The 20,323-nt window shown below is 38.6% G+C and overlaps 1 protein-coding gene and 4 non-coding genes across 5 annotated transcripts in view; 3 read left to right on the plus strand and 2 right to left on the minus strand.

Moving 5' to 3' along the window:
* LOC103910934 (uncharacterized) overlaps positions 1-20,323 on the minus strand; it is a 492,719-nt gene that overhangs the window by 440,849 nt on the left and 31,547 nt on the right. The gene's annotated exons all lie outside the window — the stretch shown is intronic.
* On the minus strand, positions 2,047-2,117 carry trnag-gcc (transfer RNA glycine (anticodon GCC)). The gene has a single exon. It is a non-coding gene; the product is annotated as a tRNA-Gly (tRNA).
* Positions 6,240-6,310, plus strand: trnag-gcc (transfer RNA glycine (anticodon GCC)). Its single transcript has one exon. It is a non-coding gene; the product is annotated as a tRNA-Gly (tRNA).
* On the plus strand, positions 6,558-6,628 carry trnag-gcc (transfer RNA glycine (anticodon GCC)). The gene has a single exon. It is a non-coding gene; the product is annotated as a tRNA-Gly (tRNA).
* On the plus strand, positions 7,439-7,602 carry LOC148681438 (U1 spliceosomal RNA). The gene has a single exon (XR_015944304.1). It is a non-coding gene; the product is annotated as a U1 spliceosomal RNA (small nuclear RNA).

Here is a 20,323-nt window from a genome sequence, read left to right on the forward strand (position 1 = left end):
GATCTTATCTGTACGATCAAAACTGAAAGTGTAATTTAGGTTCATTTCAGCTCAATGAGGTAAAAACTTGTCAGAACGCGTATACGCTGTCTTCGACCCCAGGGGGTTAAAAACACAATTTAAACATATATATTTATTTGTCCATTTAAATTGTGATTTATGTATGTACATTTTTATGCTGGGTGAAGCAGTAGGTAGTGCTGTCGCCTCACAGCAAGAAGGTCACTGGTTCAAGCCTCGGTTCAGTTGGTGTTTCTGTGTGGAGTTTGCATGTTCTCCCTGCATTCACGTGGGTTTCCTCAGGGTGCTCCAGTTTCCACCACAGTCCAAAGACATGTGGTACAGGTGAATTGGATAGGCTAGATTGTCTTTAGTGTGTGTGTGTGTTTTTTCCAGACATGGGTTGCGGCTGAAAGGGCATCCGCTGCGTAAAAACTTGCTTGATAAGCTGGAAGAGTAGCAACATTAAACAGGAATTGCATTGGCCAGGAATGGGACCCGGGTCTCCCGCATGGCAGGCGAGAATTCTACCACTGAACCACCAATGCTGACCGATGTTGTTTTTTGCCTTTGTGTTGTGTGAGTGCTAAAAGGCCGTCAACCAGAGCTTGAAAATGAGCCACACACACGCACACTTGTATTAGCCAGGAATCGACTTTAGGTCTACCGCATGGCAGGCGAGAATTCTACCACTGAACCACCAATGCTGATATGCTTATACTGCAGCCCTAGTGGGGTGTGATTTCTGCAATGCTGATACCCAGAGCTGGAAGAATAGCTACACGAAACTGGAATTGCATTGGCTGGGAACCGGACCCAGGTCTCCCGCGTGGGAGGCGAGAACTCTACCACTGGCCCACCAATGCTGATATGCTTATACGGAAGACCCAGTGGGGTGTGATTGCTGCAAAGCTGTTACCCAGAGCTGGAAGAGTAGCAACACAAAACAGGATTTGGAATGGACGAGAATCGGACTACGGTCTTCCGCGTGACAGGCAAGAAATCTACCACTGAACAACCAATGCTGATATGTTTAAGCTGCAGCCCTAGTGGGGTGTGATTGATGCAAGGCTGTTACCCAGAGCTGGAAGAGTAGCAACACAAAATAGCACTTGCATTGGCCGGGAATCAGACGCAGATCTCCCACGTGGCAGGCGAGAATTCTACCACTGAACCACCAATGCTCATAAGTTTATACTGCAGCCCTAGTGGGGTGTGATTGCTGCAAGGCTGTTACCCAGAGCTGGAAGAGTAGCAGCAAAAAACAGAAATTGCATTGGCCAGGAATCAGACCGGGTTCTCCGGCGTGGCAGGTGAGAATACTACCACTGAACCACCAATGCTGATATGCTCATACTGTTGTCCTAGTGGGGTCTGAGTGCTAAAAGGCTGGAAGAGTAGCAACACAGAAGAAGAATTGCCTTGGCCGGGAATCGGAGCAGGGTCTCCCGTGTGGCAGGCGAGAATTCTACCACTGAACCACCAATGCTGTCCCATGTTGATAGTTGCCTTTGTGTTGTGTGAGTGCTAAAAGGCCGCCACCCATAGCTGAAAAAGGAGCCACAAAAAGTGCACTTGTTTTAGCCTGGACACAGGTCTCGCGCGTGGCAGGAAAGACTTCTACCACTGAACCACCAATGCTGACCCATGTTCTTTCTTACCTTTGTGTTGTGTGATTGCAAAAAGGCCGTCAACCAGAGCTGAAAAAGGAGCCACACAAAACTGCATTTGTATTAGCCAGGAATTGACTCAAGGTCTCCCGCGTGGCAGGCGAGATTTCTACCTCTGAACCAGCAATGCTGATATGCTTATACTGCAGCCCTAGTGGGTTGTGATTGCTGCAAGGCTGTTACCCAGAGCTGGAAGAGTAGCAACACAAAATAGGTATTGGATTGGATGGGAATCTGACCAGGGTCTTTCACGGGGGAGGCCAGAAATCTACCACTGAACCACCATTGCTGATATGCTTGTTCTGCAGCCCTAAGGGGTGTGATTGATGCAAGGCTGTTACCCAAAGCTGGAAGAGTAGCAACACAAAATAGCACTTGCATTGGCCGGGAATCGGACCCGGGTCTCCCGCGTGGCAGGCGAGAATTCTACCACTGAACCACCAATGCTGATATGCTTATATTGCAGCCCTAGTGGGGTGTGATTACTGCAAGGCTGTTACCCAGAGCTGGAAGAGTAGCTACACAAAACAGGAATTGTAATGGACGGGAATCGGACCACGGTCTTCTGTGTGGCAGGCAAGAAATCTACCACTGAAGCAACAATGCTGATATGCTTATACTGCAGCCCTAGTGGGGTGTGATTGATGCAAGGCTGTTACCCAGAGCTGGAAGAGCAGCAACACAAAACAGGAATTGCATTGGCCGGGAATCAGACCCGGGTCTCCCACGTGGCAGGCAAGAATTCTACCACTGAACCACCAATGCTGATATGCTTATACTACTGTCCTAGTGGGGTGTGATTGCTGCAAAGCTGTTACCTAGAGCTGGAAGAGTAGCAACACAAAAAAGGAATTGCATTGGGCGGGAATTGGATCTGGGTCTCCCGCATGGCAGGCGAGAATTCTACCTCTGAGCCACCAATGCTGACCAATGTTACTTTTTGCCTTTGTGTTGTGTGAGTGCTAAAAGGCTGTCAACCAGAGCTGAAAAAGGAGCCACTCAAAACTGCACTTGTATTAGCCGGGAAGCGACTCAAGGTCTACTGCGTGGCAGGCGAGAGTTCTACCACTGAACCACCAATGCTGATATGGTTTTACTGCAGCCCTAGTGGTGTGTGATTGCTGCAAGGCTGTTATAGTCATACTCGTGCGCTCAAAACAGCAACCCGCGCCCTGGTTCGTAAATGGAAAAAAACTAATTTAGAGTCTTTAGAATTGCGAAATCTGCCAGGACTGAGCACCTGCGCAAACTGATAGAAAATAATCATAACAATCCTAGATTTTTATTTAACACCATCTCTAAATTAGCAAATAATCGGTCATCCTTGGAACAAACTACTCCACTGCAAATTAGTAGTGATGACTTCATGAATTTTTTCAGTAATAAAATAGAAGGCTTTAGACAGAAAATAGGAGATGCCAAACTTTCTGCACCGGCTTATACTCCAAATCCTGTAAATATTTCATTGAATCATAATATTAACCTACACTGCTTCAAAATCATAGAACATGAAGAGTTAGTAAAAATTATAAATAGCTCTAAACCAGCTACCTGTATGCTGGACTCAATTCCAACAAAATTACTGAAAGAGCTGCTACCTGCTATAGGAGAACCTCTTCTTAACATTATCAACTCTTCTTTATCTAAAGGCCATGTTCCAAACTCTTACAAGCTAGCTGTTATTAAGCCTATTATTATGAAACCGCAACTAGACACCAACAACTTAGCTAACTATAGGCCTATTTCAAATCTTCCATTTATGTCTAAAATACTAGAAAAAGTTGTTTCTACTCAATTATGCTCTTTTCTGCAGACGAACAATATTTTTGAAGTGTTTCAGTCAGGTTTCAGGGCTCACCACAGTACAGAAACCGCCTTAGTGAAAATAACCAATGATTTTCTCTTAGCTGCTGACCGAGGGTGCGTCTCGCTATTAGTTTTACTCGATCTTAGTGCGGCATTTGATACCATTGACCACAATATCCTCATAAATCGCTTAAAGTCTACAGGTGTCCAGGGACAGGCTCTACAATGGTTTAAGTCATACTTAACTGACCGCTACCAGTTTGTGAATATTAATGGACAGCCTTCACAAGTCAGCCCAGTAAAGTATGGGGTGCCTCAAGGATCAGTTTTAGGCCCTTTACTGTTTACAGTTTACATGCTACCTCTGGGAGACATTATTAGAAGACATGGGATCAGCTTTCACTGCTATGCAGATGATACTCAATTATATATTTCAACTAAACCTGACGAGACGTCTGAACTTTCTAAACTAACTGAGTGTATCAAAGACATCAAAGACTGGATGGCCAACAATTTTCTTCTCTTAAACTTCGACAAAACAGAATTATTACTTATTGGGCCTAAATCTTGCACACAGCAGATCTCGCAACTCAATTTACAATTAGAGGGATACAAAGTTAGTTTTAGCTCTACTATAAAAGATCTGGGTGTCATATTAGACAGCAATCTAACTTTTGAAAACCATATATCCCATGTCACAAAAACTGCCTTCTTTCATCTGAGAAATATCGCTAAATTACGAAGTATGCTATCCATCTCAGATGCAGAAAAGCTAGTCCATGCTTTTATGACTTCGAGACTGGATTACTGTAATGCTCTATTTGCTGGCTGCCCAGCATCCTCTATTAACAAACTTCAATTAGTACAAAATGCAGCAGCCAGAGTTCTGACCAGGTCTAGAAAATATGATCATATAACCCCAATTTTATCCTCCTTACACTGGCTGCCTGTTAAGTTTCGTATTGAATTTAAAATATTACTTCTCACCTATAAAGCTCTAAATAATCTAGCTCCTGTTTATCTAACCAACCTTCTGTCTCGCTACAAACCAACTCGCTCTTTAAGATCTCAAAATTCAGGGCTTCTGGTAGTACCTAGAATAGCAAAATCAAGTAAAGGAGATCGAGCCTTCTCTTTCATGGCTCCTACACTCTGGAATAGCCTTCCTGATAACGTCCGAGGCTCAGACACACTCTCCCAGTTCAAAACTAGATTAAAGACCTATCTGTTTAGTAAAGCATACACTCAATGCATCACCTAGCGGGTTCCACACAGGCTTCTGCATCTTGTTTATATACACTATGAACAGCAGCTACGCTAATTATTTTCTTTATTCTCTATTTTCACCTGGGGATACTCATCCCGAGGTCCTCAGATTATGCGGAGTTACTGATTGGATCCAAGACCAGCGACGAGATGATGCCAAGGATTCCATATCCGGGACCAGGCCATATCCTGAGCTGCTGCTGCGCTGATGGTCGTGGGGAGTGGAGAACATGAGTCTGATTCCAGCGACGCTCCAGGGACAGACGAGTCTACGCTGAGGCCATCTTCCAGCCTAAACCACGGCGAATGAAGCTCTGCACAAGACTTTTGGCCAGCGGAGAAATTAAAATGGTCGTGCCCAACTGAGTCTGGTTCTCTCAAGGTTTTTTTTTCTTCACTCCCATCAGGTGAAGTTTTTTTTCCCTCTCCGCTGTCGCCACTGGCTCACATGGTTCAGGATTGATAGAGCTACGCATCGATGAATTTGCTCTTCAGTGTTTGAACTCTCAGTAATGATTAAATCACACTGAACTGATCTAAACTGAACTGAACTTAAACACTAAAACCTGAACCACACTGTTCCAGTTACTATGACCATTTATGTGAAGCTGCTTTTACACAATTTACATTGTAAAAGCGCTATACAAATAAAGCTGAATTGAATTGAATTGAACAACAAAAAGGCAAAACACAACATCGGTCAGCATTGGTGGTTCAGTGGAAGAATTCTCGCCTGCCACGCGGGAGACCCGGGTCCGATTCCCGGCCAATGCATTTCCTGTTTTGTGTTGCTACTCTTCCAGCTCTGGGTAACAGCCTTGCAGCAATCACACCCCAATAGGGATCGAGTATAAGCATATCAGCGTTGGTGGTTCAGTGGTAGAATTCTCGCCTGCCATGCGGGAGACCCAGGTCCGATTCCCGGCCAATGCAAGTGTGGTTTTGTGTTGCTATTCTTTCAGCTCTGGAAAAACAGCCTTGCATCAATCACACCCCACTAGGGCTGCAAAATAAGCATATCAGCGTTGGTGGTTCAGTGGTAGATTTCTCGCCTGCCACACGGAAGACCCTGGTCCGATTCCCGTCCATTTCAATTCCTGTTTTGTGTTGTTACTCTTCCAGCTCTGGGTAACAGCCTTGCAGCAATCACAACCCACTAGGGTTGCAGAACAAGCATATTAGCATTGGTGGTTCAGTGGTAGAATGCTCGCCTGCCACGTGGGAGACCTAGAGTCGATTCCCGGCTAAAACGTGTGGTTTTGAGTGGCTCCTGTTTAAGCTCTGGTTGATGGCCTTTTAGCACTCACACAACATAAACGCAAGGTACAACATGGGTCAGCATTGGTCGTTCAGTGGTGGAAGTCTTGCCTGCCACGCGGGAGACCCAGGTTCGTTTCCCGCCCAATACACCTTCTGATTTTGGTTGTTACTCTTCCAGCACTGGGTAACAGCCTTGCAGCAATCACACCCCACTAGGGCTGCAGTAAAACCATATCAGCATTGGTGGTTCAGTGGTAGAATTCTCGCCTGCCACGCGGGAGACCCGGGTCCGATTCCCGGCCAATGCAATTCCTGTTTTGTGTTGCTACTCTTCCAGCTCTGGGTAACAGCCTTGCATCAATCACACCCCACTAGGGCTGTAGTATAAGCATATTAGCATTGTTGGTTCAGTGGTAGATTACTTGCCTGCCATACAGAAGACCATGGTTGGATTCCCGTCCATTACAATTCCTGTTTAGTGTAGCTACTCTTCCAGCTCTGGGTAACAGCCTTGTAGTAATCACACCCCACTAGGGCTGCAATCTAGGCATATCAGCATTGGTGGTTCAGTGGTAGAATTCTCGCCTGCCACGCGGGAGACCCGGGTCCGATTCCCGGCCAATGCAAGTGCTGTTTTGTGTTGCTACTCATCCAGCTCTGGGTAACAGCCTTGCATCAATCACACCCCACAAGAACTGCAATCTTTTGCAGACGTCTGTGGCGTTTTTGGCAGAGGGACGGTTCTAAACCAATCTGAACCAGAGGCAGTTTCGCAGCCAGCCGTCTGTGGTTTCCCGTCTTAGGAATGTAAGGTGCCTGCAGCGGGAGGTTGTTTCGTTAGCGCTTCCGCTTTCGTCAGTGAAGTTCTTTTGCGGAACGTTTGTAGATCCCGTCGTCTTCTTCAAGCTATGTCGTTTGAGCACTGTGCTGATAGGCTGACGTAAGAAAACAGGACACAAAATATACAAGGCAAGAGTGCAAAGCACGGAGCTCTAGGCAAAGGCGGTCCGAACCGCAGCAAAGCAGGAGGTCGACATGTCCAAATAGACCAAATCAGAAACTAAGCAGAGAAAAACGGCATCTGTAGAGAAAGAAAACAGATGGAGGAAAAGAAAGAAAGAACAGGAGGATCCCCTCCCCTCCCCCCATAGAGGGTCTGTTATCCCCAGATCGAGTGCGTCCAGTGGAATCCATGTGTTGGCAGCCCCAACTGATGACAAAACACAAAGCAAGCATCTGGAGGAAGCTCAAACTCTTCATGCGTTGCCACAGTTACTAGCGAGTGGTTTGCAGGCACAGGCACGTCTGCTGCAAGTACAGCGCCGTCAGGAGACAGGGGTTGCTGGCCCATTCCCCATGCTGGGTGGCTGGGCATCACCGCCCTGGAGTACAGCCGATAGAAAACGGCGGCTGCCATTTGCGCCGCCCGGCAACTCATACTTACCTGGCAGGGAAGATACCATGATCAAGAAGGTGGTTCACCCAGGGCGAGGCTTGGCCATTGCACTCCGGCCACGCTGACCCCTGCGAATTCCCCAAATGTGGGAATCTTGACTGCATAATTTCTGGTAGTGGGGGACTGCGTTCGCGCTCTCCCCTGAGCACAGTGGTTCAAGACAGAGCGGCGCTTCCCTCTCTTCCTCGTCCTTTGCCAAGCCTCTTTTGCTCCAGTTGAGCCGTGCGCGCCTGTGGAAGGCCTGCCCACCCGTCGCTAGAAGAGTCTGTTCTGACGCCGTAAACTACTCGAAAGGTCCCCTCTCAAAGCAGTTTGACCAGGTGAAGGAACACGCAAAGAGAGCCCCCGGTGGCTTTTGTCCGCCAAGCGAGTGTGCCCTGTGGAATGTCAGAATTTTATTTTTACCGGCCTGCTGCTGTTACTGACGGAACGAATGCAGACCGTGTGAAAGGTCATCATTTTATCTGCCACTAAGTAAGCAAACGCTTCTGCTCGGATCAGAGGTAACTTTGTTTCAAGAACTGCAATCGTTTGCAGACGTCTGTGGCGTTTTGGGCAGAGGGACGGTTCTAAACCAATCTGAACCAGAGGCAATTTCGCAGCCAGCCGTCGGTGGTTTCCCGTCCCAGGAATGTAAGGTGCTTGCAGCGGGAGGTTGTTCCGTTAGCGCTTCCGCTTTCGTCAGTGAAGTTCTTTTGCAGAACGTTTGTAGATCCCGTCGTCTTCTTCAAGCTATGTCGTTTGAGCACTGTGCTGATAGGCTGACGTAAGAAAACAGGACACAAAATATACAAGGCAAGAGTGCAAAGCACGGAGCTCTAGGCAAAGGCGGTCCGAACCGCAGCAAAGCAGGAGGTCGACATGTCCAAATAGACCAAATCAGAAACTAAGCAGAGAAAAACAGCATCTGTAGAGAAAGAAAAGAGATGGAGGAAAAGAAAGAAAGAACAGGAGGATCCCCTCCCCTCATAGAGGGTCTGTTATCCCCAGATCGAGTGCGTCCAGTGGAATCCATGTGTTGGCAGCCCAACTGATGACAAAACACAAAGCAAGCATCTGGAGGAAGCTCAAACTCTTCATGCGATGCCACAGTTACTAGCGAGTGGTTTGCAAGCACAGGCACGTCTGCTGCAAGTACAGCGCCGTCAGGAGACAGGGGTTGCTGGCCCATTCCCCATGCTCGGTGGCTGGGCATCACCGTCCTGGAGTACGGCCGATAGAAAACGACGGCTGACGGCTAAAATTTTTGAAAAATAACAAAAATGAAATATTTTTGAAAAATCACAAAAAATGAAAAGTTTTTGAAAAATCAACAAAAATGAATTTTTTTTTGAAAAATAACAAAAAATGAATTTTTTTTGAAAAATGACAAAAAATCGAAATTTTTTGAAAAATAACAAAAATTGAAATTTTTTTGAAAAATAACAAAAACTGCAAATTTTTAGAAAAATAACAAAAAATGCAATTTTTTCGAAAAATAACAATGCAAATTTTTTGAAAAATAACAAATAATGCAAATTTTTTGAAAAATAACAAAAAATGAAATTTTTTTGAAAAATAACAAATAATGCAAATTTTTTGAAAAATAACAAAAAATGCAAATTTTTTGAAAAACAACAAAAAATGCAAATTTTTTGAAAAAAAATGAACATTTTTGGAAAAATCAACAAATAATGCAAATTTTTTGAAAAATAACAAAAAATGCAAATTTTTTGAAAAATAACAAAAAATGCAAATTTTTTGAAAAAAAAAATGAACATTTTTGGAAAAATCAACAAAAATGAACATTTTTGGAAAAATCAACAAAAATGAATTTTTTTTGAAAAATAACAAAAAATCGAAATTTTTTGAAAAATAACAAAAAAATGCATTTTTTGAAAAATAAGAAAAAATGCAAATTTTTTGAAAAATAACAACAACTGAAAATTTTTTGAAAAATAACAAATAATGCAAATTTTTTGAAAAATAACAAATAATGCAAATTTTTTGAAAAATAACAAATAATGCAAATTTTTTGAAAAATCACCAAAAATGAAATATTTTTGAAAAATAACAAAAAATGAAAATTTTTTGAAAAATAACAAAAAATGAAATTTTTTTGAAAAATCATAAAAAATGAAATTCTTTTGAAAAATAACAAAAAAATCGATTTTTTTTTTAAAAATCACAAAAAATGAAATTTTTTTGAAAAATCACCAAAAATAAACAATTTTGGAAAAATCACAAAAAATCACAAAAAATGAAAATTTTCTGAAAAATAACAAATAATGCAAATTTTTTGAAAAATAACAAAAAATGCAAATTTTTTGAAAAATCACCAAAAATGCACATTTTTTGAAAAATAACAAAAAATGAAAATTTTTTGAAAAATCATAAAAAATGAAATTCTTTTGAAAAATAACAAAAAATCGATTTTTTTTTTAAATCACAAAAAATGAAATTTTTTTGAAAAATCACAAAAAAAGAAAATTTTTTGAAAAATAACAAAATGATTTTTTTTAAAAAATAACAAAAATTGAAAAATTTTTTGAAAAATAACAAATAATGCTAATTTTTTGAAAAATAACAAATAATGCAATTTTTTTGAAAAATAACAAATAATGCAAATTTTTTGAAAAATAACAAATGATGCAAATTTTTTGAAAAATCACCAAAAATGAAATTTTTTTGAAAAATAACAAAAAATGAAAATTATTTGAAAAATAACAAAAAATGAAAATTTTTTGAAAAATCATAAAAAATGAAATTCTTTTGAAAAATAACAAAAAAATCGATTTTTTTTAAAAATCACAAAAAATGAAATTTTTTTTGAAAAATCACAAAAAAAGAAATTTTTTTGAAAAATAACAAAATGAATTTTTTTTAAAAAATAACAAAAATTGAAAATTTTTTGAAAAATCACAAAAAATAAACATTTTTGGAAAAATCACAAAAAATCACAAAAAATGAAAATTTTCTGAAAAATAACAAAAAAATTAAAAAATTTTTAAAAATCACAAAAAATCACAAAAAATGAAAATTTTTTGAAAAATAACAAAAAATGAAAATTTTTTGAAAAATAACAAAAAAATGAAAATTTTTTGAAAAATCACCAAAAATGAAAATTTATTGACAAATCACAAAAAATGAATTTTTTTTGAAAAATCACAAAAAAAGAAATTTTTTTGAAAAATCACCAAAAATTAATATTTTTTGAACAATCGCAAAAAATCACAAAAAATAAAAATTTTTGGAAAAATCACAAAAAATGAATTTTTTTGAAAAATAACAAAAAATCGATTTTTTTGAAAAATAACAAAAATGAATTTTTTTTGAAAAATAACAAATAATGCAAATTTTTTGAAAAATAACAAATAATGCAAATTTTTTGAAAAATAACAAAAAATGAATTTTTTTTGAAAAATAACAAATAATGCAAATTTTTTGAAAAATCACCAAAAATGAAATTTTTTTGAAAAATAACAAAAAATTTCTTTTTTTTGAAAAATCACAAAAAATGAACATTTTTTGAAAAATCACAAAAAATAAACATTTTTGGAAAATCACAAAAGATCACAAAAAATGAAAATTTTCTGAAAAATAACAAAAAATGAACATTTTTGAAAAATCACAAAAAATGAAATTTTTTTGAAAAATAACAAAAAATGAAATTTTTTTGAAAAATCACAAAAAATGAAATTTTTTTGAAATCACAAAAAATGAATTTTTTTTGAAAAATCGCAAAACATCACAAAAAATGAGAATTTTTTGAATAATCACTAAAAATGAAAATTTTTTTTGAAAAATCACTAAAAATGAATATTTTTTGAAAAATCACAAAAAATGAAAATTTTTTGAACAATTGCAAAAAATCACAAAAAATGAATTTTTTTTGAAAAATCACAAAAACTGAAAATTAAAAAAAAACGCAAAAAATGACATTTTTTTTGAAAAATCACAAAAAATAATTTTTTTTTGAAAAATCACAAAAAAATTAAAATTTTTTTAAAAATAACAAAAAATGAAAATTTTTAGAAAAATGACAAAATATCACAAAATATGAAAATTTTTTGAAAAATCACAAAAAATGACAATTTTTTTAAAAATCGCAAAAAATGAAAATTTTTTGAAAAATCGCAAAAAATTTAACATTTTTTTTAAAATCTTGAAAAATCACAAGATCACAAAAAATTAAAATTTTTTGAAAAATCACAAAAAATGAAAAATCGCAAAATATCACAAAAAATGAAATTTTTTTGAAAAATCACAAAAAATTAAAATTTTTTGAAAAATCGCAAAAAAATAACATTTTTTTGAAAAATCGCAAAAAATTAAAATTTTTGGAAAAATCGCAAAAAATTAAATTTTTTTGAAAAATCGCAAAAAAATGAAAATTTTAGAAAAATTTTCATTTTTTGCGATTTTTCATAAAAATTTAATTTTTTGTGATTTTTCAAAAAATACAGATTTTTTGTGATTTTTCAAAAAAATGTCATTTTGTGCGATTTTTTGAAATTTTTCAAAAATTTTAATTTTTTGTGATTTTTCAAAAAAATTTCATTTTTTGCGATTTTTCAAAAAAATATCATTTTTTGTGATTTTTCAAAAAAATGTCATTTTGTGTGATTTTTTGCGATTTTTCAAAAAATTTTCAGTTTTTGTGATTTTTCAAAAAATTTTCATTTTTTGTGATTTTTCAAAAAAAAATTCATTTTTGTGATTTTTCAAAAAAGTGTCATTCCCCTTCTAGGGAACTTCAACACTGCGTCTAACCAGAACGCTAGGGGAACACCTCTTTTATACGCGTCTTGAAGCACATGTGAAATCAATCTAATGTAATTAAGCAGGTGTCGTCAGACCAGAGAGTATAAAAGCCTGTACTGAGCATTCAGTATCAACTTCTTTGCTTTCAAGAAGCACGCACGTGAAAATACACCCTCTTTCTGTGAACTTTCATTACTGATTTGCATACACAAAATACAAAAAAACTGACAACTTACTTTTTTATTTTGGTATGGCAGAGAAAAACTTTAAACGTTGTGTGCCTCCATGCCCTCGTTTTATTACGGCTGGTGACTCACATGATTTGTGTTTAGAGTGTTTGGGAGAAGAGCATGCCCTGGCAGCATTTGAGAATGCTGACTGTGGACACTGTGACGTTCTCTCCCGAAAAGAGCTGCGTAGTCGGAGAGAGGTCTTTAATAAAGCTCCCGTGGCGCATGCTCCTCGCGGTTCGGGTCCCGCTCGTGCTGAGGCTGAGCGTCGACTTCGGTCGTGGGGTTCGCAGCTAGATCTGGCGGATGAGATGGAGACGGACTCTGTCCTTTCTCTCTCTGGATCCGTGAGATCTAATCCTCCTTCGGGAGCGTCAGAAGCACGCTCTGCGGTTTCTTCTGCACCTCGTGGGAGGGTGGCGTCCTCCGTTTCCGAGGAAACCGAGGCGCCGCAGCAATAAATACAAAGAGGGTCGGGGAATCTGCCGCCCCAGTCAGTGGAATATGAGGAGTTAGTGGAGGTGATTTCACGTGCTGCTGACAGGTTCGAAGTAATAGATTGGCAGCCAGCACGTGAGCAGCAGCAGCTGCGTCTGACAGGAATGCTGGATGAGAGAGAATTACCCAGCAGAGTAGATCCTCCACTAAGGGACCTCCCCTTTTGTCCCGAGCTACATGATGCGGTTTCTAAATCATGGAAAAATCCGTATTCAGCATGGTTAATGACACCAAAAACAGCTATTTATTCAGCAGTTCGTGGGCTAGGGGAAAAGGCATGTACAGTAATGCCAATGATAGAAGAGGACTTAGCACGTCATCGTCGTTCAGATCTAAAATCTGCAAGGGTCCCTCCTTTGTTGTCGAGACCATTAAGAGTAACATCGGGTCTAGTCAGTAAAACATACATGACGGCCGGTCAGTCTGTTGGATGCCTGCACACCATGTCAGTGCTGCAGGCATATCAGGCTGACCTAATTAAAGAGTGCCTAGATGGTGGGGGAGCAACACCCGAACAGCTTCGAGAAGCTCTTCGGGCGTCAGATCTAGCTTTAAGAGCTACTAAAGAGGCAGCCTCTAGTTTGGGGCGATCTATGGCTACCCTGGTGGCTACTGAGCGGCACCTCTGGCTGACACAAGCAGAAGTGTCAGAAACCGATAGAGCTATTCTTATGGACGCTCCAATATCGAGCTCAGGGCTCTTCGGTGACGCCGTCGATCGCGTCGCCGAATCCCTCGACAGAGTTAAAAAACGCTCTAGCTCCCTCAGGGACTTTCTCCCCCCCAAGATCAAAAAGTCAGGGGGCTGTTAAAAGACAGCCCCAGCCGTCAACCAGCTCCTCATATCATGAAGTACAAAGGATAAAACAAAGTCCTGACGTGTTGGGAGTCAGGCTTTGCAGGGCCCCCCCTGGACACCGAGAGCACCATTCAGCGCTCTCACTGAACCAGGGTCCGCGGAGAAAGGGAGAGGCCACCTCACCACTTATGTTGGTGGGGGGCTCTGTGTCTCCCGGGGTGGGCGTTCCTCAGTGTCTGAGGGCATTGGGGGCCCCACCCCCTCTGCAGGGGGGTCAAAGAACAACCAGAGGCCAGTCTCGAGAGGCTGGTACCCCTAGCACATTTTTTGGCAGCGTGGAACCACCTGCCGATGGTGTCCCAGTGGGTCCTGTTCACAGTAAAACATGGCTACAAAATACAGTTTTGTGCACGCCCACCTCGCTTCAATGGTATTGCACCCACCATAGTGAAGCCAGAACAGGCTCTGGTTATGTAACAGGAAGTACTGGCCTTATTAATAAAAGGCGCAATAGAGCGTGTTCTCCCACTCGACAGAGAGTCAGGGTTTTACAGCCGGTATTTTATAGTTCCCAAAAAGGATGGGGGATTGCGTCCCATATTAGATCTGAGAAATCTAAATCGGGCCGTCGGGGCCCTCAGGTTCAGGATGTTAACCATCAAAAACGTGGTGTCACAAATTCAGTCCGAGGACTGGTTTGTGACGATAGACCTGAAAGACGCATACTTCCATATTTCCATCCTTCCCCAACACAGGAAATACCTGAGGTTCGCTTGCGGGGGCGAAGCGTTCCAGTATCGGGTTCTTCCATTCGGCCTAGCTCTGTCACCTCGAACCTTTACCAAAATAGTCGAAGCGGCACTAGCTCCACTTCGTATGCAGGGGATACGTATCCTAAACTACATAGACGATTGGCTAATTCTAGCTCAGACTCACGATATGGCAGTTCGGCATCAAGATGTCGTTCTCACCCATATCAGAAGGTTGGGGTTTCGGTTAAACACCGCAAGAAGTGTGCTTGTTCCAGCCAGGACGACCATTTCTTTAGGTGTGATATGGGACTCCATGACGATGCGAGCACGTCTGTCCCCGCCATGAACTGCTTCGATTCAGTCAACCGTACACAGAGTCAAACTAGGCCAGTTCATCACTGTGAAACACTTTCAGAGGTTGTTGGGTCTCATGGCAGCAGCAGCCAGCGTGATTCCGTTCGGTCTGCTGTACATGAGACCCCTGCAGTGGTGGCTCAAATCCAGGGGGTTTTCCCTCAAGGGAATCCGCATGATCAATCCGCATGATCAAGGTCTCGCGGCGCTGCCTTCGAGCCTTAAGTATGTGGAAAATACCCTGGTTCCTGTCCCAGGGCCCAGTGTTGGGGGCTGTCTGTCATCGCGTCATGCCTATGACAAATGCTTCTCTGACGGGCTAGGGAGCAACGGGCTTGATCCGCATGATCAAGGTCTCGCGGCGCTGCCTTCGAGCCTTAAGTATGTGGAAAATGCCCTGGTTCCTGTCCCAGGGCCTAGTGTTGGGGGCTGTCTGTCATCGCGTCATGCTTATGACAGATGCTTCTCTAACGGGCTGGGGAGCAACCCTGAGGGGGCTTCCCGCAGTGGGACGATGGGGAGAACATCATCATTACTGGCACATAAACTGCCTGGAGATGATGGCCGTGTTTCTGGCCTTAAAACACTTTCTCCCAGATCTAAGGGGCCATCATGTTTTAGTCTGCACGAACAACACATTGGTGGTCGCTTACATCAACCAGCAGGGGGGTCTGAAGTCTCGAATGCTATGCAAACTAGCACATCGGATCCTCCTGTGGGCCCAGAACAAAATCCTGTCCATCAGGGCAATGTATGTCCCGGGCCATCTGAACATGGGAGCAGATCTCCTGTCGAGGCAGGGGGTGAGATCCAGGGAATGGAAACTTCTTCACCCCGAGGTGGTGGAGTCCATTTGGGAAAGATTAAGGAAAGCGCAGGTAGACCTGTTTGCTTCCCAAGAGACCACGCATTGCGTACTGTGGTTTTCTCTCTCGCATCCAGCCCCTCTGTGACTGGTTGCCATGGTTCAGATATAGCCGAGGCTACGTCTGTATGCTTTTCCCCCGATCGCTCTGCTCCCAGGAGTCCTGGAGAGGGTCCGTCAAGACTGAGTACAATTACTGCTGGTAGCCCCGGTTTGGCCTACCAGGATTTGGTTTTCGGACCTCATAGCCCTGCTGGCGGGTCTCTAGTGGGAGATCCCCATCAGCAGGGACCTTCTGTCCCAGGCGGGAGGAATGATACTTCATCCCCTACCCGACCTGTGGAAACTGTGGGTGTGGCCTCTGAGGGGGCCCACCTCATAGAGTATGGACTGTCAACCGAGGTTGCTCAGACCATTCTAAGCTCCAGGGCTCCCTCCACAAGGAAGCTTTATGCCCTAAAATGGGCTCTCTTTTCAGCTTGGTGCAGAGAACACCAGCTGAACCCAGTCAGCTGCCAGGTAGCCTCAGTGCTGGAATTTCTCCAAGATCGCCTGTCTGCTGGGTTAGCTGCATCCACTCTGAGAGTGTACGTGTCAGCTATAGCGGCCTACCGTTCTCCCCTAGATGATGAGTCACTAGGACAGGATCCGCTTATTCGTCGCTTCCTTCGTGGAGCCATAAGGCTAAGGCCTGTCAGCACACACAGGGTACCGACATGGGATTTAACATTGGTGCTCGAGGGCATCTCTGTTCCCCCATTTGAGCCACTGCAGGAGGCGTCAGATAAGTTTCTGACACTAAAAACAGCTTTCTTATTGGCTATTTCTTCCTTAAAAAGGGTTGGTGACCTCCAGGCTTTGTCGGTTGCACCTTCATTTCTGGAGTTTGCTCCAGGCATGTCCAAAGCCTTTCTTTATCCCAGACCGGGGTACGTGCCTAAGGTGCCCACTCATGTGGCGAGACCTGCTGTGCTACAGGCCTTTCACCCGCCCCCATTTCAGTCGTCGGACCAAGAGAAGTTAAACTTACTCTGCCCAGTTAGAGCTCTGAATACATATGTTAACCGGGTTATCAACTGGAGAAAGAGTGAACAGTTACTGGTCTGCTTCGGACCCTCAAAAAGGGGGAGTCCGGCAAATAAGCAGACAATAAGTAATTGGATAGTTGAGACTATCTCATTTACCTATCAGGCTGCTGGACGCCCTGTACCTAAATTTGTTAAGGCCCACTCCACAAGGGCTGTCGGGGCCTCCAAAGCTTCTATTTCGGGCTCAGCCCTTTCTGACATTTGTTTGGCGGCAGGATGGTCGACTCCACATACATTTGTGCGTCACTATCAACTCTATGTAGACCCCTCACCAGGGTCCTCTATTCTCACTGCGTAGTGTGCGTTCACAGTCAGCAGTGAGTCTGGCCTAGTGGGTATTGCGTTCCCCTAGCGTTCTGGTTAGACGCAGTGTTGAAGTTCCCTAGAAGGGGAACGTCTCGGGTAACGTATGTAACCATAGTTCCCCGAGAGGGAACGAGACACTGCGTATTCCGCCATACTCTCTTCTGCCTGTTACTTCTTTCAAGCTAATTCGAAGTTGATACTGAATGCTCAGTACAGGCTTTTATACTCTCTGGTCTGACGACACCTGCTTAATTACATTAGATTGATTTCACATGTGCTTCAAGACGCGTATAAAAGAGGTGTTCCCCTAGCGTTCTGGTTAGACGCAGTGTCTCGTTCCCTCTCGGGGAACTATGGTTACATACGTAACCCGAGACGTTTTGTGTGATTTTTTGCGATTTTTCAAAAATTTTTCATTTTTTGCGATTTTTCAAATAAATTTTATTTTTAGTGATTTTTCAAAAAAATTCATTTTTTTGATTTTTCAAAAAAATGTCATTTTGTGTGATTTTTTGCGATTTTTCAAAAATTTTTCATTTTTTGCGATTTTTCAAAAAAATTTCTTTTTTTGTGATTTTTCAAAAAAAAATTTATTTTTTGTGATTTTTCCAAAAAATTTCATTTTTTGTGATTTTTCGTTTTTTCAAAAAATTTCGATTTTGTGTTATTTTTCAAAAAATTTTAATTTTTTGCTATTTTTCCAAAAATTTTCATTTTTTTGCGATTTTTCAAAAAATTGCAATTTTTTATTTTTCAAAAAATTTTGATTTTTTGAGATTTTTCAAATATTTCGATTTTGTGTTAATTTTCAAAAAATTACGATTTTTTATTTTTCAAAAAATGTTCATTTTTTGCGATTTTTCAAAAAATTTTCATTTTTAATGATTTTTCAAAAAAAATTTTTTTTTGCGATTTTTCAAAATAAATTCATTTTTTGTGATTTTTAAAAAGATTTCATTTTTTGCGATTTTTCAAAAAATTTTCATTTTTTGTGATTTTTTTGAAAAATTTAGATTTTTTGTAATTTTTCAAAAAAATTTCATTTTTAGTGATTTTTCAAAACATTTTAATTTTTTGTGATTTTTCAAAAATTTCGATTTTTTGTTATTTTTCAAAAAAAAATCATTTTTTGCGATTTTTCATTTTTTGTTATTTTTCAAAAGATTTTCATTTTTTGCGATTTTTAAAAAAATTTTCATTTTTTGTGATTTTTCAAAATATTTTCATTTTTTGTGATTTTTCAAAAAATTTTCATTTTTTGTGATTTTTCAAAAAATTTTCATTTTTTGTGATTTTTCAAAAAAATGTCATTTTTTGTGATTTCTGAGATTTTTCACAAAGTTTTAAATTTTTGTGAGTTTTCAAATAATTTTCATTTTTTGTGATTTTTCGAATAAATTTCATTTTTTATGATTTCTGCGATTTTTCAAAAAAATTTCATTTTTTGTGATTTTTCAAAAAAATTTCATTTTTTGTGATTTCTGCGATTTTTCAAAAAATTTTCATTTTTTGTTATTTTTCAAAATAATTTCATTTTTTGCGATTTTTCTAAAAATTTTCATTTTTTGCGATTTTTCAAAAAAAATCATTTTTTGTGATTTTTCAAAAATTTTTAATTTTTTGTGATTTTTCAAAAATGTTTCTGTTTTTGCGATTTTTCAAAAAAATTTCATTTTTGTGATTTTTTGTGAATTTTTTATATTTTTTGCGATTTTTCAAAAACTTCATTTTTTGCGATTTTTCATAAAATTGTCATTTTTGTGATTTTTTTTTTATTTTTTTGCGATTTTTCCAAAAATTTTCATTTTTTGCGATTTTTCAAAAAAATTTCATTTTTTTGTGATTTTTCAAAAAAAAACATTTTTTGTGATTTTTTGCAATTTTTCAAAAAATTTTCATTTTTTTGTGATTTTTCAAAAAATTGTCATTTTTTTATTTTTCAAAAAATGTTCATTTTTTGTGATTTTTCAAAAAAATTCTTTTTTTGTGACTTTTTGCGATTTTTCAAAATATTTTCATTTTTTGTTATTTTTCAAAAAATTTTCATTTTTTGCGATTTTTCAAAAAATTGTCATTTTTGTGATTTTTTTAGATTTTTTTGCGATTTTTCCAAAAATGTTTATTTTTTGCGATTTTTCAAAAAAATTTCATTTTTTGTGATTTTTAAAAAAAAAATCATTTTTTGTGATTTTTTGCGATTTTTCAAAAAAATTTCATTTTTTGTGATTTTTCAAAAATTTTTCATTTTTTTATTTTTCAAAAAATTTTCATTTTTTGTGATTTTTCAAAAAATTTCATTTTTTGTGACTTTTTGCGATTTTTCAAAATATTTTCGTTTTTTGTTATTTTTAAAAAATTTAGGTTTTTTGTTATTTTTCAAAATATTTCGATTTTTTGTTATTTTTCAAAATAATTTCATTTTTTGCGATTTTTCAAAAAATTTTCATTTTTTGCGATTTTTCAAAAATTTTTAATTTTTAGTGATTTTCAAATATTTTTCATTTTTTTGTAATTTTTCATAAAAATTTTCATTTTTTGCGTTTTTTCAAAAATTTTCATTTTTTGTGATTTATCAAAGTGTTCATTTTTTGCGATTTTTCAAAAAAATTTCATTTTTTGCGATTTTTCAAAAATGTTTCTGTTTTTGCGATTTTTCAAAAAAATTTCATTTTTGTGATTGTTTGTGAATTTTTTTAGATTTTTTGCGATTTTTCAAAAAATGTTCATTTTTTGCGATTTTTCATAAAATTGTCATTTTTGTGATTTTTTTAGATTTTTTTGCGATTTTTCCAAAAATGTTCATTTTTTGCGATTTTTCAAAAAATGTTCATTTTTTGCGATTTTTCAAAAAATTTTCATTTTTTGTGATTTTTCAAAAAATTTTCATTTTTTGTGATTTTTTGCGAGTTTTCAAAAAATTTTCATTTTTTGCGATTTTTCAAAAAATTTTCATTTTTTGTGATTTTTCAAAAAATTTTCATTTTTTGTGATTTTTTGCGAGTTTTCAAAAAATTTTCATTTTTTGCGATTTTTCAAAACATGTTCATTTTTTGCCATTTTTCAAAAAAATTTCATTTTTTGTGATTTTTCAAAAAAAAAACATTTTTTTGTGATTTTTTTGCGATTTTTTAAAATTTTTTAATTTTTTGTGATTTTTCAAAAATTTTTCATTTTTTCATTTTTCAAAAAATGTTCCTTTTTTGTGATTTTTTCCAAAAATTTCATTTTTT

The sequence above is a fragment of the Danio rerio genome, chromosome 4, assembly GCF_052040795.2.
Source record: "Danio rerio strain M-AB ecotype USA chromosome 4, GRCz13ab, whole genome shotgun sequence".
NCBI lineage: Eukaryota > Metazoa > Chordata > Actinopteri > Cypriniformes > Danionidae > Danio > Danio rerio.